Below are 15,741 nucleotides of genomic sequence, written 5' to 3'. Positions count from 1 at the left end.
ACGAGTAGATCAACATGTCTTAAGCAGAGAATTTCTGAAACAGAGATATATTCCATTGGAACCAGATATTGGCCAAACTGCAGAAGGCCTTAAATACCAGTGTCAAGAGGTGACACTATGTCATAAACATTAGATAGCCACTAATGTATGTACTATGCAGGGAAACAAGATGAGAAAAGGATAGAGACAGACAAAGTACACATACTTATGTATAATTGTATATTTGTACATAAGTGTATCTTCTATCTCTATACCAACCTGTCTGCGTGTCAGTCTGTCTGTCTATCTATCTAATCATCTGTATCATTTATTTACCTACTAACCTATCTACCTACCTAGCTTTCTATCTAGCTATCTATGTCTATGACTGTAATTATAACTACATCTACATCCTCTTTAGAATCCTCTGACTTATCCAGGAATGGGGTGGGGTGGGAGGCAGAGTGTTGAAGAGGAATTGTAACAATATTAGCTAGTTTCATTTCTTTTATTATAATATGAGAATGGGAAATGGAAACTTTAAGATGAAATGCCTATATTTAAATGTTTTAAGTTTAATCCTAATGGTAACTAATAGATTCTGCAAAGAGCTTTAAAGATGAGAACAGCACACACTGGTTAATGAGAATGACTATTATTGATGACAATAATATTAACTTGCTAGTACACAATTGGGAAGGGAGATTTACAAAAGATGTTTTTCCTGTGTAAAAACCAAAGATTGATGTTTTTGGCTGCAGAATGTGAATTCAGAAATTAGCCCATTTTTTTCACATCTCTAAAAGAGATGTGACATAAGCTTTTTGGAAGATTTCTTTTCATCTCTAGGAAAAGGTATAGAAGAATGTTTACTTTAAAAATTAGTTTTTGGTGCTAGCATTATAATATAAAACCATGGTAGGTGTTCAGTGGTGGAAATGGCACAATTATCTTAAAAATAGTAATTATATTTAATCACTCATTTTTTCATTCCTTTACCTATTCTTCTACCAACACTTAGAGAGCACCTCCCTGGTTTAGGCATTATGCCAAGCACACAAAAGAAAGAAACACACAGTAGACGTGAATCGCTCTTTGGAGAGTCCCAGTCTATAGGAGAGAACAGAAAGCCAACAACCGAAATATGATATGTAGATTAAGGAGCAAGCACTATAGGAAAGAAACATTGCATTAGTCTAGAGTAGGGTTTCTTAACCTTGAGACTGTGGATGTTTTGGGTCAGATCACTCTTTGTTGGTGGGGGAGAGGGTAGGAACTGTTCTGTGCATTGTAGGATGTTTAGTGGCACCCTTGTCCTCTGCCCACTGTTGCTAGTAGCACTCTCCCCAAGTCATGAACACCAAAAATGTCTCCGGACATTCCCAACCATCTCCTGAGGGACAAAATGGCCTGTGGTTGAAAATCACTGCTCTACAGAATCCTACGTATTTTTAAGAGTGATAAAGACTTCTGTAGGTTTGGGCGCCTGGGTGGCTCAGTTTGTTAAGCGACTGCCTTCGGCTCAGGTCATGATCCTGGAGTCCCGGGATCGAGTCCCATATCGGGCTCCTTGCTTAGCAGGGGGTCTGCTTCTCCCTCTGATCCTCCCCCCTCTCATGTGCTCTCTCTCTCTCATTCTCTCTCTCAAATAAATAAATAAAATCTTTAAAAAAAAAAAAGATTTCTGTAGGTTTATTTAAAAATTATCATTATTTATCGTTTCACTCATTTTTTTTTCCATTCAGCCAACATACATTTATTAAGGTAGTACTGGAAACTAGTATGGAGAGAGTATAGTGAAGATTTCTTTTTTTAATAGAAGATAAAGGATATCAGGGATTCTGTATGAGACTCACTTACCTGAATAATTTCTATATTCTTATGATTGAGAAATGGGATAATCTAGAAAGAATATTGCATAGATTATAAATTGTATGAGGCAAGAATCAAACCTGTGTTCTAAAAGCCTGTATTGAGGAATGATGTACATACTATGAAATTCACCTATGAATAACATTAGTATGAATAATCTTTGGGTGGGCATGTTTTGATTTCTTTTTGATAGATGCCTTGGGGTCAAGTTATTGAGTCATACAGTAAGTTCATCTTTAACTTTTTAATAAACTGCTAAACCCCTTTTCAAAGAGACTGTCCCATTTTATATTCTCACCAATAATGTATGCAGTTTCCAGTTTCTCCACTTCTCTGCCAACACTTAGTACTGTCTGTCTGTCTGATGTTAGCCATTTCGGTGATTTTGTAGAGGTATCTCACTGTGTTTTTAATTTGCATTTTATTAATGACTAATGATTGTGAGCATTTTTTATGTGCATATTTGCCATTTGTATATCTTTGGAGGGAGAAAAATCTTTTCAAATCTTTTGTGATTTAAATTTTTTATCTTATTATTGAGTTGGAATGGTGGTATATATCTTCTGAATAGAAGTTGTTTATGAGAGGGGAGCCTGGGTAGCTTGGTTGGTTAAACATCTGACTCTTGATTTCGGCTGAGGTCATGATCTCAAGGTAGTGGGATTGAACCCTGCACCGAGTCCCACGTCGGGCTCAGTGCTCGGTGGGGAGTTTGCTTGAGATGCTCTCTCTTTCTAAAATAAAGACATAAATCTTAAAAAAAAAAGTTTATAAGATACACATGCTTTACAAATACTCTCCCAGTCTGTGGCTCCTTTAATTTTCTAATGGTGTCTTTAAAAAATGTTTATATTTGGTGAAGTGCAATGATCAATTTTTCCTTTTCAAAATGGTGTTTTTGTTGTCATATCTTAAAAATATGTGCTTAACCTAAGTCATACAATGATTTCTCCTAGGAATTTTATGGTTTTAGCTTGGTCTTACATTTGGGGGGAGGGCTAACATCCATTTTGAGTTAATTTTGTGTATGGTGAGAGATAAGGGTCAGGTTGAGTTTCTAAAATATATAAATATCCAATTGATATTGATTCAGTGTCAATAAAATACATGAATATCCACTATAATTTTTAGAAAAGACTAGTCTTTTTCTATTGAATTTCTTTGGCCCTTATGTTGAAAATCAATCGCCATATATGTTTTGGTCTATTTTGGAACTCTTTGTTCTCTTCTGTTTATCTCTATGTCTATCCTTACACCTATAGCCACATTTTCTTGGTTACTGTAGCTCTGCAGTAAGTTTTGAAATCATGTAAATCCTAACATGTTTGTTCTTCATTTGTTTTTCAAAATTGTTTTAGATATCTTAGGTCCTATGTTATTTCCATATAAATTTATATCAATTTGTCAATTTGTACAAGAACACTTGCTGGGATTTTGAAGGAAATTGTGTTGACTCTAAAGATGAGTTTGTGGATAAGGCTATCTTAACAAATGAGTTTTTCAATACATGAATGTGATGTATCTCTCCATTTAGTTGGGACTCCTTTAAGTATTGCATTTCCTTTGTTCAATTCATTCCTAAGTATTTTATTATTGTTGATGTGTTTGTGAATGGGATTGTTTTCTTAACTTATTTTTTAATTCATTGGTGCTAGTATATAAAAATGCCCTATATTGATTTTTGTACATTGATCTTATAACCTGTGATGTCACTACACTTGATTATTAATTCTGGTAGTTTTTTGAAGATTCTTTAGGATTTTCTACAGACAAGATCATGTCTGCAGATAGAGACAGTTTTACTTCTTCCTTTGCAATTTATATGCGTTTTATTTATTTCTCTTGCCTTATTCCACAGTGTTGAATAGAAATGGTACAAGCAGACATCCTTGCCTTGCTCCTGGTCTTAGGGGCATAGCATTCAGTTTTTTACCATCAAGTATGATATTAGTTGTAAGGTTTTTGTAGTTGCTCTTTATCAAGTTGAGGAAGTTCCCTTTTGTTTCTAATTGAGTGAGAATTTTTATCAACATGTGCTGTGTCTTATCAAAAAATTTTTCTACAGCTGTTGAGATTATTTTCTATCTATTCTCGAGTCCTCAATTTTAGTAATTTGTGTCTTTCTAGGAATCTTTAATTTATCGCAACCTCATGTTAATACTGATTTAATTTGAATAAAATACAGCAACTTTGTACTATCCCTGTGCCTCTTAGTGCTACTGTCATATATGTTATAAACCTGTATTTTAATATAGGTATAATCATATTACAGTAGAGGTATAATTACAGTATTATAACTATTGCCTTTAACAACCTTATGTTTTATAAGGAGATTACAAGAAGAAAAGAGAATAAAAATATACACACTCTTCAATTTTTTATATTTTCCTACATATTTACTGTTTCCAATGCTCTTCATTGATACCCGTGGATCCCAGTTACCATCTGATGTCATTTCCTTTTAGCCTGAAGGCCTTAAACCTTAGAATTTAATGTAGCACAGGTCTGCTAACAAAGAATTGTCTCAGATTTTGTTTATCTGAAAGTGTCTTTATTTCACCTTATTTTTGATGAATAATTTTCTTGAATATAGGGTGCCTTGTCACATTCTTCTTTCAGCACTTTGAACTTGTAATTCCATTGCCTTCTGGTTTCCATTGGTTCTGATGCAAAGTTAGCCATTTACTGTATTATTATTGCTTTGTACTTGGTGAATCATCTTCTTTTGCCACTTTCAAGATTTTCTCTTTATTTTGGCTTTCACAATTTGGCAGTAATGTATCTATGTGTGGTCTTATTTATGCCTATTTTATTTGATGCCTTGAACTTCTTGGATCTGGTAAGTTCAAGTTTTTTTGGTCAGGTTTTAGGAGATTACAGTTTCTTCAAATATTTTTGTCCCTTTCCCTCTCTGTCCTCCTCTATTTGGACTCCTAATTACACTCATGTTGGAGTTCATGACATTACCTGCAAGTCTTAGGATCTGTTACTTTTTTTCCTTCTTTGTTTTTCAGTTTCAATAATTTCTTTCTTTTTTTTTTAAGATTTTATTTATTTATTTGACAGAGAGAGAGAGAGAGATAGCGAGAGCAGGAACACAAGCAGGGTGAGTGGCAGAGGGAGAAGCAGGCTTCCTGGTGAGCAGGGAGCCTGATGTGGGGCTCGATCCAGGACCCTGGGATCATGACCTGAGCTGAAGGCAGACGCCTAATGACTGAGCCACCCAGGTGCCCCCAGTTTCAATAATTTCTATTGCATCTTTAAGTTTTCTCTTCTTTTGCCATCTCAAATTTGCTGTTGATCCTATCTAGTAAATTTTTCGTTTTGGTTAAAATCTTCTAGAATTTTCATTTGGTTCTTTTATATAATTTTTTTTCCTTGTAGAGACTCCTTATTAGTTGACTAACTGTTAGCATATTTTTCTTTAACTATTTCAGCATAGTTGTCTTTGATTCTTTGAACATATTTATAATGATGATGTGAAGTCCTGTCTGATAATTCCAGCATCTAGATTCACTCAGGGTCGTTTCTAAGGACTGGTTTCTCCCCACCCCCACCCCTGGACTATAGGTCACACTTTCTTGTTTCTTTACATGTCTAATAATTCTTAGTTGAATGTTGGACATTTTCCTTCAGCTATTATAGTAACTCTAGATTCAGTTTTATGTTCTGGAGTGTTGTTCTATAGATTAATTAATTAACAACTTGCTGGAACTTACACAGTAGAATTTGTTTTTCTCATAGTGTGTAATTGCTGATGTCTCTGCCTATTAGTTTTTCTTATTTTTATGTTTTAACCTGGCTCATTAGGGGAGGTCATTCCTCCTTCTATATAGTTCAGTGATCAAACAATGATCAGGACTCAAGTTTTCTTCCAATATTTTGAATCCATTAAGCTTCCACCTGTGCCAACTGAGTTGTGTGTGATTGCAGAGCACATTCAAAGTAGCAGCCAGTTCTCAAGCCTCTGTTGGTTTTCACGTTCTCACAGATCCTAGAACCCCCTCTCCCCCCGACATGTGTAGTTTTGCAGTCAGCCAAGTATGTGAGGAGGAGAGCTTATCATAGTTCTTTTTGATGCTCTGAATTCCAACATCTCCCCATTAAATTTCTGGCTTGTTGGCTACTCACCTTAAACTGGGAAACACAATGTTGGTCCAGAAAAGCTGCAGGTTGTTATAGTCTATCCCAAATTAAACCTGCATTTTTAGCTAGGTGCCTCTCCCCCTCTTGCACCTCTGCTCCAAGGCAAGTCAGCCTTCTTTGGCAGCAAAGTTGCTTTTTTATTGCAGCTAGCCTAGGTGAGTATGGCTATAGTTCTTGCCAACTGAGCTGGGGGAGAGGAGTAGAGGAGCAGCCCCAGGCAAGAGGTCACAGACACCCACCATTCCTACCCAAAACTCCATTAGTTTTTGTGTTTCAGGTAAATGTTTCTAAATCTATTTTCTGCCTTTGGTATGTTTCTATATGCTGATGTAATTTTTTAGGACAATTTTGTCCAGTTTTATGCTTGTTTCCTGTGAAAAGGAATCACCTGGTCTCTTCATGTAGCTATTATTATATCAAATCTGTTTTTATAACAAATTTGTTAGAGAGTAGCATTCAATAAATATGTGTGGAGCATGGTTTATTGAAAGGCAGGCTCTGTGCTGAAGAGCCTTTGGAGAGTGATAAACTCTGCATCTCAGGTGTCAGTTTATTTTGGGAGGTCCATAAATGTTTGTTGAATGAAAAAATGATCTAAAGCACTGGCCAAGTTTTTCCTTGCTTTTATAAGAGAGAGAAATTCGAGAGTACTAACCTAAAAATTCCCCTGTAGCTTTGTTTTGATAATAAATGTATTGATTTACTTGAGCCATTGTATTAGATTCTACTAAGATAATAAAAATCCCTTTCTCATCTACATCTTAAGAAGCCTTTTTCAGAGTTTCAAAACAACTTGTTTTTCATCTAAATAATATTTTAAAAAGCAAGCAGAGAGACTACAGTGTATGTTCCATATCATGGCATCCACCCTTTTCTAGTTCAGACTTTTGCACAAGGTTGTTAGAAGGTTGGGTGATGTTCAGAGAACGTGTCAAAGGATGGTGCTGTGTTTAATTATCAAGTGTTTCCTCTTAGGGATTTAAAAATTCTAGCTCTGAAGAAAGCCATCTTGAGCCAGGTATTTCTGAACTATTTGGGGCTTATACTCTCTTTAGAATGTTCATTTAATCTCAGACTACCCATTAGAGGTCTCAGATTGACAGCCTGGATCAGCCCACAAACATATTTTATTCAGCCTAAACAGTGCTTTAACAGTATCCCTTGTCACCATTTAAAAATCAAAGATTTCCTAATTGGAAAATCTCACAACCCACCTTTGTTCCCTCAAGACAACGATGAGCCCCAGACCCTTCAGAAGGCACAGAAGCTCCTGGCCTAGCCCTGCCCAATTCCCTTTCCATATGACCTCCCTACCCTTGTAGACATTTGATTTCATGACTTCTGGGACTGTGGTTTCAAAGTCCAGACTGCTACCAGGGGGACATGCTGGTAACCAATGGAAGATTAAGCTGCATGCATTTATCCTACAAGAACTTGGGTCAAGTAGAAGGCATTTGAACCCAGGGTAGAGAAGAATTTTATAGCCAAGATAAATACATGACATAATGACAATTGAATTGAAGTGATATAAATGTCATTCATTTATTCATTCACTCATTGATTCACAGAGTATTTATGGACTGAGTGGGTCTGGTTCACTATTGTCTTCATCCAGGACTAGAGGTTCCTGATGTATAATAAGCATAATATTTTCCACATGTAATAAAATACGTGTTCCATACATATTGTGTAAATAAATGAACAAGTGAATGAATTGTATTCATTTTATTTCATTGCCCTGGAGAATGAGATAACTTATTTCCTCACTCTCTTCCCTTCTAGCAACCCTCAAAGTTCAATTTTAATTGGTTTAAAATTGGTATCTAGTGGAATTAATAAAGACTTTCATACCTTGTTAATGAAAACAAAAAGGAGGCCCTCCTCCCCTGGAAATATTAGACATTTTACCTGTGATTGGGAGAATAAGGCAGAAAACCCCAAATTGGTGGGATCAGGTAGCTTATTATTATAGAGAAGACTGGGCAGCCTTCCAGTTTCTACATGAAACTGGGAAGAGTAGTATCAGAAACCAGAGTGGGCTCTTCCTTTGAGAAGCAGGTTAATCCTTCTGTAACCAAGACAAGAGAGCAGAGAAAATACAAACCAGTATAAAACTGACTAACACATGTTCAGGTTTACAAGCCAAATTCATAAGGTCTGTAAATATCAAGGAAAACACAGATTTTAAGAATAGATTTCTTCTTCCACTCATAACTTAAATATTTTGTGGTCAGAAGCTGGTATTATAAGCTCATGCTCTGATAACTCTACTCCAGGAGGCAAGGCTCGAGAGAGAGAGAGAGAGAGAGAGAGAGAGAGAGAGAGAGGGAGACAGACAGAGAAAGAGAGAGAGAGAGAGGATTGGGAGCACTTCAGAGAAAAGATCCAAGAGAAAAGTCTGGGACTCTGCCACCCAGCTCCCTGGCCCTGAGAGGGTCCATGGCAGATGTTTGGAATGAGGCAGCTTGATGGCCCCCAAGGGGCGTCCTTATAAAATCAGCCCTGGTAAGTGATATTCTTGATACTTGATGTGTTGCCAGAAGTTAGAATATTGCTTTTCTCTTAAATCTACACATGCTGCTTAGAAGCCACTGGGTTTCTTTGTAGAGTTATAGCTATCCCAGCAATAATTTTCAGACATCATGTAACATGTATTATCAACCCAGGCATATGTAGATATTTGGAGACAGTGGAGTATGGTAAAGAAAAAGAAAGCATTGCATCAGGAATCAGGAGGACTAGGCGCAACGGTATTTTTGATTCTGTGTGACTTTAGCAAAAATGACTTTGCTGAGGCACTGCCTTCTCTTCATGGCAAGAACTGCACTCCCCCACCCCCTTCATTGTTTCTATCTCCATAATTCCCAGAGGGAAATGATACTCAGCCTATTTCAGAGCTGCAAGGCTCTGCAATCCTCCCGGTCAGGATTTTAGACTCCAGTCCATGTAAGAGGTCCTGGTCTTTTAGCAGAACTAGGAATGTCCTCAAGTCGAGAATAGGGTTATAGAATTAAAAAAAAAAAAAAAAGGAGAGCCATCTGTAATTCGCAGTAAGAAAAGACCTGTAAAATGAATCAAAATGCATGAGTCCAAAATGAATAAGAATGCCGATTGCTGACTATGAATATCTGAATAGTGCTACTTTCTAATTGCTTCACTTGCAACAGAGAGAAATAAAATTGTGAGAGTGTGAAGTGTATAAAGGATTCTACCGCTCTCTCGGGGCTCCAAGACCCACAGATTGGAGAAAGTAAGTGAGTGCCTTTCTGACCATTGAATTCCTCACTCTTATTGCAAGTTAGAAAGCTCTAAGGAGGACTTTAATGAACCGTCTTTGCACTTCTGAAAAGAGAACTGAAACAGCTGGGGTGACAGCGCCACCTAGTGTCCATCTAAAGCACTTCCTGGCGATCACTGAGCGGTTATTGGCCCCAGTAACTTCTATGAAGTAGGGCAAAGAAAATAAATCCATCAAAGCTGACTAACAGAGAGAAATGCCAGCTGAAAGCATTTTTGATTCTTGATGCCTTCAAAAGCCAAGAAACTTAATCCTTGCCTTATGTTTCTTTCTTTGTGCCCAAAAGGCAGCCAAGCTCGTCACTAAACCAAGGGAGGTGAAGCAGGTCACTAAGTTTATAATGTAGTTGGTAACTGGTTTTCATTTTTTCTCTGCATCCTGGCAGCAGGAGATAGGCAGCTTGTTATAACTTAGAGGGGGCTCCTGGAAAGCCTGCTTGCTGGGTGTATTTCTGTAGGCGTGGGCTCACTGGGAATATTATTACCTCATGGAGTCACAGATTTAATAGCATTTCTTCCACTTCATTCAGCACAGCACTAAGTTAGTGACTCGGGCTTGAGCACATTACAGACACACATTGTTCCCGATAGCATCACATCTTCACGGTCCCAGGTGGGTCCCAACCACACCGCCTGCTTCGGCACACATGCCGCACACGCTCTGTTCCTTTGCTTGCAGGCTTTCGGGCTGGGGTGCGCCCGACCTCATCGGTCTGCCCCTCCCTCCCCTCTCCTCTCTGCCTTTCCCTTTGTCTCTCTTTTGTTCTCCTCCCTCCGCTCTATCATCCTAACGATCATTTTGGAGCACCCACCATGTTCCAGGCACCATGACATGTGCTTCACACATAATTTGTCATTTGGGACACGACCATGTGTATTTTGAGCGTTAGGAGACGGTGGTTCTCAGGGAAGCACAATCAGGGGAGTGGGGTGGCTACTCTCTCCCTCGCTGCTTTCAGTCTTTTGGATGTTTCTACCATGGGGAGGGGGCTTCGCTAGCAAGGACATTCCTGACTGCTCGCTCTTTCTCCTCCCAGAAGAGGAGGGGAGTGCTTTAATCTGACCGGGAGTGGTTTGGAGGCAGAATAGGGCTTGTCTAGCCCCAAACCCACTTTCCCCCCCCCCCAGGAGACAGGCTGCCTGTAGGGAGCATGAATTCTGGTCTGTTTCTCATTCTGTACATTTCCTAGGCCTGAGCCTGTCCCTGTGCTGCCCATTGACTGGGTGAGCAAGTCTGTTCAGTGTTGGGGTTCAGCGGGAGGAAAGCCCACTCACCCACAGATATAAACCACAACCGCTACTCTCAACTCTGTCAGTGATGTAGGTGATGTTTTCATTTTCCTTCTTTCTTAGTTCAGAACTTTGATGGGCTCTCTGTTGGAGCACCTAAAACTCCTAACCTTTAGGGAAGTATTTCATTGCTATTTAAATACAGAGCAGATGGGATTGGGATTATTTGAGGTTCAACTTCAGATGATTCAAACCCAAATAAGGGTTGTTTTTTTTGTTTTTGTTAGTTAAGTTCAGAACCAATTTGCTCTGGGCTAGAGAATGTTCTGGACTGGTGATCAGAAGATAAGGCTTTATTTTGGGCTTGTCGTCTTCCAGCTTTGCAACTTGGAGTGAGCAGCTGCTCTTGGCTTTGGCTTCTCCATCCTGGCTTCTGTGATTTTAAGGTCAAGGCACCATGACATGCAGGTACTGTAAGAAGGTGATGCCCATCTTTGTGCAGGGAAGAAGCCTTGCACCCACTTGGAATGAGCCACTGTTTCCCTCTCCCCTTGTTGGGAAAGGCTGTGTTGTTTTCCAGAGCATTCTGAAAGCATTTCACAGCATTCATGGCAGCATTTGCCTGACTACCTCCTCTGCCCCTGCCACACTTAGGAGCAAGGCTTCAGCCTTTTTTTAAAGATTTTATTTATTTATTTAAAGAAAAAAAGTGGGCTTGGGCTAGACAAGCCCTAATGCTGAGAGAGACACAGTGAGAGAGGGAACACAAGCAGGGGGAGTGGGAGAGGGAGAAGCAGGCTTCCCGCTGAGCAGGGAGCCCGATGCGGGGCTCGATCCCAGGACCCCGGGATCATGACCTGGGCTGAAGGCAGACGCTTAACAATTGAGCTACCCAGGTGCCCCAGCGTCAGCCCTTTTTATTTGTTGTTATACTCCATGGGCAGGGGACTGCTGGTATGTTAGGTATTTGCTTTTGAGCCCCAAATTGGGACTCATGCATTCAGAAATTATTTTCTTCTTTGTTTTGTGAATTTGTTCCACTGTTACTCACTTTGAATCACGTTTACTTATGTATTTATCACTGCGGCTTTATTGAGAAGAATGGCCCATGTGGACTATGGAGTAACTGTCGGTCGCCTAGAAGAAAGTGTAAGAGGGTGGCAGGACCATTGCCTCCGCCCTGAAAAGACAAGGAAAGGACATGGGAAAAGGGATGGAATCTGACCTTTCCCAGTGTTATCCCTGCAGCCTTGCTCTTGACCCAGAACCTCACCTTAGTTTTAAGACATTTTAGCACCAGTTTAGGTTGTCATTTCCCTTGAAGTAATTGCTTACACCTCCTTGGCCCTGATACACCAAGCATGCCGGGCACCATCTATGCCGAGACACCCCTTTCCTTCATTCCAAGTTCACCCTTTTCTGCCATGGAAGAGTCAGGATGGGCTTTGCTGTGGATTTACAGGTTAGAGAAGAGCTGGAAGAGAACAGGATTGATGGTGCATGCTGCTATTAATGCCAACTCGAGACCCTTGATAAATATGGGTCTCCTTTGTTTTTTTATCTCCTTTCCTTGGTGAACTCATCCCTTCTACATGCTGATAATTCCAAAATTGGTATCTCCAGCCAGAACCTCTCCTCCAAGCTGCAGACTCAGGTCTGTCCGTCTGTCTATCTAGCTATCTATTTGATGGTATATATGTCAATTGTCTATATATAGATCTCACGGCCTCCTCATCAGCAGGAGGAAGCACTTGGATGTCCAGCAGGTGTCCCGAGGTCAGTGTCTCCCAGACTGAGCTCCTGCTATTCTCCTCCTCCATCTGTGCTGCTCTCAGCCCTTTTCTTGGCCTCCCCCATCTTGGTAAGTGGCATCTTTTCAGTTGCTGGGGCCAAACGTGGGAGTCATCTTTGACTCGTCTCTCGTTTGTATCCCTTGTCTGATCTGTCAGCCAATCCTGTCTTCTCCACCTTCAAATCCTAACCAGGTTTATACCATTTCCCCTACTTGCATTGCTACTGCCCTGGTCCCAGCTGCCCTCATCTCTTGCCCCTCATGGGTCTTTCTGCCTTCTTCTTGCCCCTTTCAATCTGTTCTCAGCCCAGAGGCCCACACGATCTTGTTAACATATGTCAGTCCATGGCACTCCGCTCAAGACCTTCCACGGCCTCTTGGCTGTGCCCCTGTCCTCTCTGCTCTCATGGACTTCTTGTTCTGTTTCTGTCACATCGGCGACTTTGCTTTTCCTTGAACACGTGAGGCAGCTCCTCACCTCAGAATGTGTGTGCTTACCATGTCCCCAGGTGGCTCACCACCCACCTCTTACCACAGGTCTTTGCTCAACTGTGAGAGCTCCTCTGGCTCTTTTTCTAAAATGGCCTCCTTCCCCACCAACACCAGTCTCACCATCGTCTCTGCCTTGTGTCCTTAGCGCTCCCACGGTTTAATATTCTCTATATGCTGCTTGCTTATACTCTCTCCTCCACAAGAATGTAAGCTCCATTAGGGCAGGGATTTCATTGATTTTGTTCCCAGCTGTATCCCCAGCAATGAGAGCCGAGTGCTCTTTATTCAACATATTTGTTGAATAAATGAATGCGATGAGGAGTGGAAGGAGATGGAGCAGTCGTCCCTCCTCGTGTGAGCATTGGGGACCTTGAACAGACAACCAACCATTTAAAACACAGGCCGTGGTGCACTTGGGTGATAGGCATTGACTCAAAACAGGGCTATGTTCTGGTGCCAGAAATTTTACTATTAGAGATTTATTTTTCTGTTTTGAGTTATTATTTACCCTCATTTGATTGAACAGACATTTATTGAGTCACTGCCGTGTCACTGTGCTGAGGGCTGAAGGAACAAGTATGGTCCATGTTCTTGTGCAGAGTAGGACGAACGTGAGAAATTCACACATAAATAGATCATTTCAATACAGACTGACCCCAGATTGTGTTTGGGATCAACAATTTAGGTCTCCTGAGTCATTTTCACTTGGGATTTGTTTTGTTTGTTTGTTTGTTTTACCAGTTTCTGTAGAAGAGCATATTTTGGTGGGCAGGGATGGAAGGGAGAAATTATATGCATTTACTCACGAAGTGCATCCTAAATAAGAGCCTTCAGAAAAAGGTAATTGAGGACAACCATTGCTAAATAATATTTTGATGGCCTCCACTCCTCTACTGAGAACTAATTTACTGTTTACTTTAGATAAATCTGATGAACTCTCGGTGCCTAGTAATTTCTCTCTGCAAAGAGAGGTTAATAAGATCTTTGTTCCATCAAAGGAACTGTGCACAGTAGGATGGGACAGGCCCTAGTCTTCACCTGCATCTATGCACATAACCAACAGCCCATCCTAACAACACCCTGCTCTGTGATGGCACCCCTTTGAAGTGTGGTTGGCTATTCGTTGGCTCTGTGCTCCCTGAAAGCCTGGAATTGTGTTTCAGTTGTTGGCTGGGGACATCGAGCTCAGGGACACTTCCTAAGCAAAACCAGAGTATTTCTGTAACCTGGAACTTAAAAAAAAACAAGGACAATGTTTTGCTGAGAACTAGACATCCTCCATGGAACTGACTTTGCTTTGCTAAAGATTTACCTTGAACTCAAAGGCTTACGTGGCCTTCAAGTGCCAGGAGTAACTTCTCTGGGGAGTGTGCCCTGGTATCTTCCCCCTGCCCCCATCTGGATCAAGTGAGCCTCTTTTGTGTGCCTATCACACCCTGTTTTTCCTGCACTACAGCCTACCCAGAGTTAGGCTAGCCTTTGCGGCTTGAGTACAGGTCTCCAGAATGCCAAGTCTGCCCAAGATTGCTGACTCTGGCTGCAAATTTGGGGATCCTCGGAGGCACCCTCACTTTAGACCAGCCAGATACAAATTTGGGCTGCGCGTCCCCAAAGACTCCCTCGGGTTTAATAATTCACTAGAAAGACTTGCCGAACTGACAGAGAACACTATACTTAAGCAGCCAAAAGAAGAGATGCATAGAGAGAAGTCTGGGAGGGTTCTGTCGTCCTCAGAGATGTGTTATCTTCCTGGTGCATTCACGTGTGACCGTACACCGAGTATTGCCAACCAAGGAAGTCCACCCAAGCTTCAGTGTCAGAGTTTTCATTGACATTTCATTATGTAGGCACACCTGATCGATCACTGGCATGTGGTCAGATTCAGTCTCCAGCCCTCACCTGTCCCCAGAGGTCAGGCTCATATCAAGCGGCTCAAGCCCCAAGCCTCTAATCCTTGTAGTTGGTCTTTCTGGCATGGGTGATCCTCATCCTGAGTCATCTGTCTGCCTTAACTATCAGGTGTACTTGGAGGGGCTCAACAGGAATGACAAAGACGTTCCAATCACTGGGAAATCCTGAGGGTTACCTCCCAGGAACCAGGGATGAAGGCCAGCCAGATTCTCTGTTACACACAGTCCCCAGGACACTGTCTTTATGGCTGCATGTTTACCCGTCTCCCTCATTAACTTCTTGAGGGCAGGGAATATGCTGTCTTTTTCATCATTGTCTTTGCTGTAAATACAAAGTAGGCGCTCAAAAAATATTTACTGTAAGAATGAGCAACAAACTGAAATTATTAGGCAGAGTTTATTCCGGCTTTAATTCCAAACCATCACCATTAGGGAGTTGTTAAAATCCTAAGGCATATGTAGCTAAGGCAGTTGTCTCAGTCTAATTCTTCTTGTGCATTGCTTGGTTCCCTTCAGCCTACTGATTTTCTCCTGTATCTCATGCCAGTCCACTCCTCACAATGTCCAAACCGCTTCAAGTCAGAGTTGTGGATCTCTCATACTGAGATTGATATACTTAATGCAGTGTGGAAATTCACAAAGTCTCCCTCTCCTATCTTTATTAGTTCTAGCTCCTAGCTACTGCACAGAACCTTGTAAATGCAGGAGTAATATCAAGTTTCTTTTCTTAAATGTTTTCTCTGCCAGAAACTGCCCGCTTTACTTGCTTTAATCCTTTCTGCTGCAATGGTACAGCTAACGTGGTCTGACACGTGGCAGAGAGGTTTTTGACTGCCCTGACTTTCATCTATTCAAAGCTGCTTCCAGGTTATTCCATCATGAAGCAATCACTTCTAAGGCGAACGTCCTTCCTTCTCTTTATGACTTCAAATACCTTTCTTCTGTGATTACTTTTTATGTTGCATTATTAAATACCTCCCTGACTGTCCAAAATATTCCTTCCCACTGGCTATGTTAGTCTAA

This window comes from Leptonychotes weddellii, chromosome 13 (genome assembly GCF_054177405.1).
Source record: "Leptonychotes weddellii isolate Sample4059 chromosome 13, ASM5417740v2, whole genome shotgun sequence".
NCBI classification, from domain to species: domain Eukaryota; kingdom Metazoa; phylum Chordata; class Mammalia; order Carnivora; family Phocidae; genus Leptonychotes; species Leptonychotes weddellii.
Note: the sequence above shows the minus strand (reverse complement) of the source record.